We start from the raw sequence: 6,764 nt of genomic DNA, 5'->3' as shown, positions 1-6,764 counted from the left end.
TTTTGTGTTAAAATGTAGTCAATGCATTCTGATTCAACATTAACACGTCTGCATTGCAATTAATTATATCTTGAAGTAAAAAAATACTGTGACAATTTTTCATGGGTCAACCGCACCACTACTTCTGCAATAACTACTTCATAAATTACTATCACCCTTCCCCTTTTTAATAAAACTCCCTTCCCCCAAATGCAGGTTCTGCCCATTCTTCACAGTTAGTATTAGCAATCTGCCTTCCCTGCTCCACAAGCACCACATAAAACTGTCTCTCTTCCCTGGACGCCAATCCTATTTAAGCCCTTCTGTTACGATGTTGCTCTGGCCATGGCATATTGTAGGTGAAATTCCTAATTTACCAGGAATCCTCATCAGCCGCAGTGTTGATTTGGATTATTTTACATGTTGAATTTTGGCAATATATGCTGACATACAGAAAATTAGTTCATGACACTAAACTTCAGAATTTCATTCTGACGGTTGTTATATCATAAAAAAACTATATCTGGCATTTAAAAATTGTGTTTTTCTGCTACTTCTGGAAAATGACCTGACTATGATTTGAGAGGTTCAAATGATCCATTATCTTAATTTCAGCCAGTTTTATGTGCGGTCTCTGATATTCTCATTTGCTCTGCAGTGGACTATTTGCTGTAAATCATATGCTTTCAATTCATTGGCTAGTACAGTGTGCCAAAAGTAAGTGTCTTTATTTCAAGATTAACTCTTAATGGCACTTTTCCAGGAACCTGCAGCATGCGATGAGAGTTTAGAGGAGAACAAAAAACTCAATTACAAGCAGAGCAGTTGTCTGTTGTTATGGTGTATATGCCTATACCAGAAACTAAGTTTAAAAATAGATTTAAATAATTTAGGACTGTATAGCACAAATTTATTTTGCAGCCCCATTTCTATTCATAATGACCTGGTAAAAAAGCAACAACCTCATTTGAAACTATGTCAATGGTTGTATTTTCCAGCACAATTTGGACATTGAGCTTCAGTGCAGTGTCAACAGAATTATGTTTTCTTGGAGGTGCTGGCTTTCATGCTAGGTATTAAACAGGTTCTGTTCACATATTCTGGCACATTAGATGGACACAACAGGGCAATTGGTGCAATCTGACACTTTGTTTCAGGTGTATTGGGCCAAACCTCCCATGATCAACATAATCCAACAAAAATGAATTAGTTATTATCAAAAAAATTATTTGCACCTATTTGGGACATTTCTGAAGAATAAAACAAGATAGCACCTTTGGGAGGGGAAATGGGAAACCACAAAGGAATAGCAGATCAACGGAATTGGAGAAGGGAAATTCAAGGGAGATTAGAAGTCTGCGAGAAGGGTGAGTGGGAGATTGAGAACCAAAAAGGGAAGCTGGAAACCAAGTTTAAGAAGGATTGGCTAAAGCATGGAAGAGAAGGAATGGGAATCTAGTCCAAGAGAAGGTAGTCTTGCAGGCAACATGGCACTATGCCAAAAGCAGGTGAACGTGTTCTCAAAGTGAGCTAGAACACATCCACCATACCTTGCATTTAAGATTTCTTAAGAGGATATACAGTTCTAATTTGTTACACTAGATATTTATTTTCAGAAAGTTAATGAAACATGGCAAGCATTTATCACCTGAATCCTTATGAGGGGGTTAATATTTAAAATTAAACTGTTTTTCACTTACAAGATCTTTTCGTATTATTCATTTCAGGAGTCCTTCTGACAGGACATATTTGGATCTCTAATCATTCCCAGCACATTCCCTCTCCCTCACCATGTACATGCCATAGGCATTTGCCATATTTACCCACCCACTTTGTTCACCATGTAGGTAGCACAGTATAATAAAAATATCGAGACACAAGAGACTGCAGATGCTGGAGTCTGGAGCAACATACAAAACGCTGGCGGAAATCAGGTCAGGCAGCATCTATGAAGCATCTATGGAGTTGCATCACAGCCTGGTATGGAGGCTCCAATGCACAGGATCACAAGAGACTGCAGAGGGTTGTAGACTCAGGCAGCTCCATCATGAGCACAACCCTTCCCACCATTGAGGATATCTTCAGAGGCGGTGCCTCAAGAATGTAGCATCCATCATTAAGGACCTCACCATCCAGGACATGCCCTCTTCTCATTCCTACCATCAGGGAGGAGGTACAGGAGCCTGAAGACCCATACTCAACAATTCAGGACGGCTTCTTCCCCTCCGTCATCAGATTTCTGAATGGTCCATGAACACTACCTCGTTCTTTTTTGCAATATTTCTTTATTTTGTCATTTATAGTAATTTTATGTCTTTGCATTGTACTGCTGCTGTAAAACAACAAATTTCACATCATATAAGACAGTGATAATAAACTTGATTCTGAAATGGACAGTTGATACCTGTCCAGATGAAGGGTCTTGACCCGAAACACTGACTGTCCATTTCCCTCCGTCGTATAAATGTCCTTGTGTTTGAGGTACCATTAGTGTTTCAGTGAGAAACTACAGGAGACTAGTTCTCTGCAAATTTTAACATTTATTTACAGGATATGTGTTGTTGCTAGCAAGATCACTATTTATTGCTCAGTCCTAAATGGGAGTTTAGGATTTTGATCCAACATTGAAGGAATGGCAATATATTTCCAAGTCAGAATGATATGTGACTTAGGGAAGTATCCACAGATTGTCGCTTATTCATGTGCCAGCCACCATTGTCCTTATGATGGAAGAGCTCGCAGGTTGCAGGTTTGGTGCTGTTGGAGTAGCTTAAACAAGTAACTGCAGTGAATTTTGTAAATGCTACAAAACTGCAATCACAGTACACTGGTAATGGAAAGGAGTGGAAGTTCAGAGTAATGTATGGGATGCCATTTAACATGCTGCTTTAGGCTTGAATGGTGTCAAACCTCCTGACTGTGGTTACAGTGCAGTAATCCAGGCAGGTAGAGACTAATCCTTCACACTTCTTTCCTATATTTTATGGATGGAGGAAAAAGGTTTTGGAGTAAAAACAGAAAAATATTGGAAATATTTAGCAGATCCAGCAGCATCTGTGCCAAGAGAAACAGAGATAATGTTCTAGGTCTTTGACCTTTTGATCTGACATTGATCTATGACCCCAAGGTTGACACCGTTCAAGCTGAAGCAGCATGTTGAATGGCATCCCATACATTACTCTGAACTTTCACTCCTTCCATTACCAGTGCACTGTGATTGCAGTTTGCAGCGTTCACAGTTGTGATGGATTGGGCAATGGTAATGTCAATGAATGCAGCAATTGGATCTCTATAGTTCACAATGTGGAGAGCAATGAAGGCAGAAGAGGGACAGGAGTGGTTAAAGAATAGGGAAGGAGAGACAATGCATGCCAATTGTTACAGACTGACAAGGTTGATAGCCAAAAACATTTTCCTCAAAGTGTTAAGACTTGGCAGTCATTGTCACCGAGCACTGACTATTTATTGTTCATACAGATTATACATAGATAAGTTCACTACAGTCTGTAACACTCCACCTGATCCATATCTGGTGTGCTTGCTAATTAAAAATGGTGGTACATTGGTGGTATACTAGCTGTGATATTATGCTACCTCATTAGTATTCTTAAAGGGACAAGCATATATACATAAAATTGCATCCTTTTTTAAAGCAAAAGCTTGAAACGCAAGCCAGTTAACTGTAAGGTGACTGGACTATATGGTCTGTGGTCAGGACCACCACATTGCTGGTGCCCATTCACTTCAGAAAGCATTTATAAAAATAGCATTCTTTCTAAGCCTAGCCAGTTCTTCATTTACCTGTGTTTTTTTAAGGAGTATGGAATATAGTGTGCTATACAGTTTATTGGTTTGATCCCTGGTTTGACTCCAATGTGGGCCTTCAATCCTTTATTGTTAAAAGGGAATCTTGATAAATGTTGGCACATCTTACCAATGGGTCATTTAGCTGTGACCTATTGTTAAAATATGTACATCGATGATTCTGCTCTATTGAATCTTCAGAGTTTTCTGCCAATCCTTACCCAGCAAACAAAGACAATTTATATATTGGTGATAACTGGGAATTGAATGCTTTTCTCCAAAATTCCACTGTGCTCTCTATCTTTCCTAGAATGTCTAACAGTACCTCTGAATACATCAGTAAATGCGGATCATGTAGCCACAAGGGTATTGGTCATATGATCCTCATCTGGGTGTTTTTGTTCCTAGCATGTATGGATAAACTATGGTACCTCCTGAGCCAGTATGTTTTGACAGATTTGCCTATAGACATTCCAGACAGCTGCTGATCACTTAGTGAGCAAAGCTCCTTAGTATTCTTCATTCCTAGTTTCATGGATGCTACTAAGCTACATGCAGGTTGAAGGTGAGAAATCTTATTCTTTATAAGTTGGCTGTATCCTCTCATCTTACAAGATGCAGAAAAAAAGCAATCCCACAGCGCTCTATCGAGGAATTCAGAAACGTTACAGTGCTTATAAAGTCTATGGAGAGTGATCAAGACACTACTTATTCTCTCCTTATATGTCTAGAGTTAAGGCATTCAGCTATCTCTAGCGATTAAGAATTGTAGTAGTCCACTCACTTTCAAAAGACATTTCTGCATGGGATGTCCCAAATGTTTGTGGGACTTTGAGGTTAGAAAGCATATGGGTAGACTTTGGGACTCATCTCAGTAAGTAAAATTCCCTAGTTACTTAGACACTCGGATTCAGAACCTGGGAACTCTTGGTTGTTTCTTCCTCTAATATATTAGCCTTAAAGAACATCTCCATTCTCTCCACACAGTTCACAAACAAATCTGCAGCTCTGTGAAGGGGCTTAGGCTCCCTATATAAGTGTTTGGCACCATCCACACTAGTTTTTGGTGTTTTAATAATCTTCACTTAATGCTTGAATTCATTGCCAATTCATTTAACAATACCATTCTCATGCCATCGCTGCATGTTTCAATGGATCTGTGTATCCCTCTGCCTTTCATCATCTCATAGCATTGTTCTCCCCAATGTCAAAATGACATTCCTCTCTGAAACCCATGATGGAGCTGCCATCAGGTTTCCCTGTAACCTAAATAATTGTCATTATTAGGAAGAAAAGAGGATAGTAACCAAAGTTCTATGTAGATGGGCATATGCAGTACCTTCATCACCATTGTTGCATATTTACTATTCTGGTAGGCGCAAACTTCCCCCTAGTAAAGCAGTGATGTAACCAGGCATTTTTGTAGCTGAACATTAATTATTTATTTTGCATATAGGCTCTATGTAGGCAAGTCTCTCCCTACACTCTGCTGTGGTTTACCTAGTCCACAAGTTAATCAAAAGTTGTGGTACATTATGCATACAAGTGATGTCATATTATCTTATCAGTACCAGTATTCTTAGAGGAATGTACATACATACCACCAATGAAAGACCACAATGTTTAGTAAGGGAATGGGAAGTGAATCGAGTTTGCCATTAAATTTCAGTGGCTGGGAAAGGTGATTGACTGTGCTGGGACAGGCAATAGAGGGAGAACGTAGCTGATGGCAATGAAACAAAAGGGAAAATTAAGGAAAGAGGGAAATAAGAATGCTAGGAGGGGGTGAGAGTATTTTTCTAATGGAAGACTAAGTGAAAACGAGTTCCAGTTTTAATAGAAAATTGCAAAGTTAATAGGGCAATGAAATATGGTTACCAACTTTAAATGAGTTGGATAGAGCATTGAATGCCAGGGATGGGTTAAGTGTGCAAGGAGATAGGCAGCTTTATAAACTGATGGTGGCACTGTTGGGAATGTTTCTAATAACAGCTGGAAGTTGGATGGGGTAAAGGTTGAATGGGAGAGTAAGGAATGAATCAGACTGTTGAGGTAATTTTAGCAATCAGATGATCAGGTTGATATGTTAAAAATCCAAGTCACTTTATTTGCACTTATGAGAGAGAAATTCTTATGAACTACTGAAATGGTTGATGATAATTAAAATGTAAAGTAGAATTAGAACGTTCTATGGTATTATGAACCTGTGACTCACCTTCTCAAAGGAATAAAACACATATTTTATGTTATGTTTTCAAAATTTAGATATCTTCTTTTGAAGCTTTATTTTCCCAACTAACACAAGCCATAAAATAAAATAGTAAATCCTTAAAAGATTCAGGAGAAACAAAGGACTGCAGATGCTGGAATCTGGATGAAAAACACGATGATGCTGGAGCAACTCAGCAGGCCAGGCAGCATCCGTGGAGAAAAGCAAGCAGTCAACGTTTTGGAGGCAGGACCCTTCTTCAGGACTTGACCGCCTGAAAGATTGACTACCTGATTTTCTCCACGGATGCTGCCTGGCCTGCTGAGTTCCTCCAGCATCATCGTCTTAAAAGATTCAGCACTGGTAAAGTGAAACTGTGTTAACATTTTAAGTTAATGACCTTTTATCAGAAAGCAAAAAATTAAAAGGCAAAGAAACAGGTGGGGGGGGGGGGCAATAGAAAAGTGAAAGTTAAAGATATGGGGTACGGAAAAGGTAGAAAGGGGAAATGGAAGAACAATTATCTGTGTTAGAGTAGTGATTAAGTGACCCCCAAAATTGGGGCAGTTCAACTGGCATTCTAAAGATACCACAACTTTGTTCAGAAAAGAATGGTTAGATTGACATTACATTACTATTCTGGCACAACTACATATTTTACTTGTTATGGAGCTTCATAGAAGACGTTTTTGAGGTGACCGTATTTCAAGCTGTTGGCCGCCATTCACTAATCACCTAAATCGACCAATTTCGAGCAGCCACTGGTTTCCAC

Source organism: Pristis pectinata, chromosome 26 (genome assembly GCF_009764475.1).
Source record: "Pristis pectinata isolate sPriPec2 chromosome 26, sPriPec2.1.pri, whole genome shotgun sequence".
Classification (NCBI taxonomy): domain Eukaryota; kingdom Metazoa; phylum Chordata; class Chondrichthyes; order Rhinopristiformes; family Pristidae; genus Pristis; species Pristis pectinata.
Note: the sequence above shows the minus strand (reverse complement) of the source record.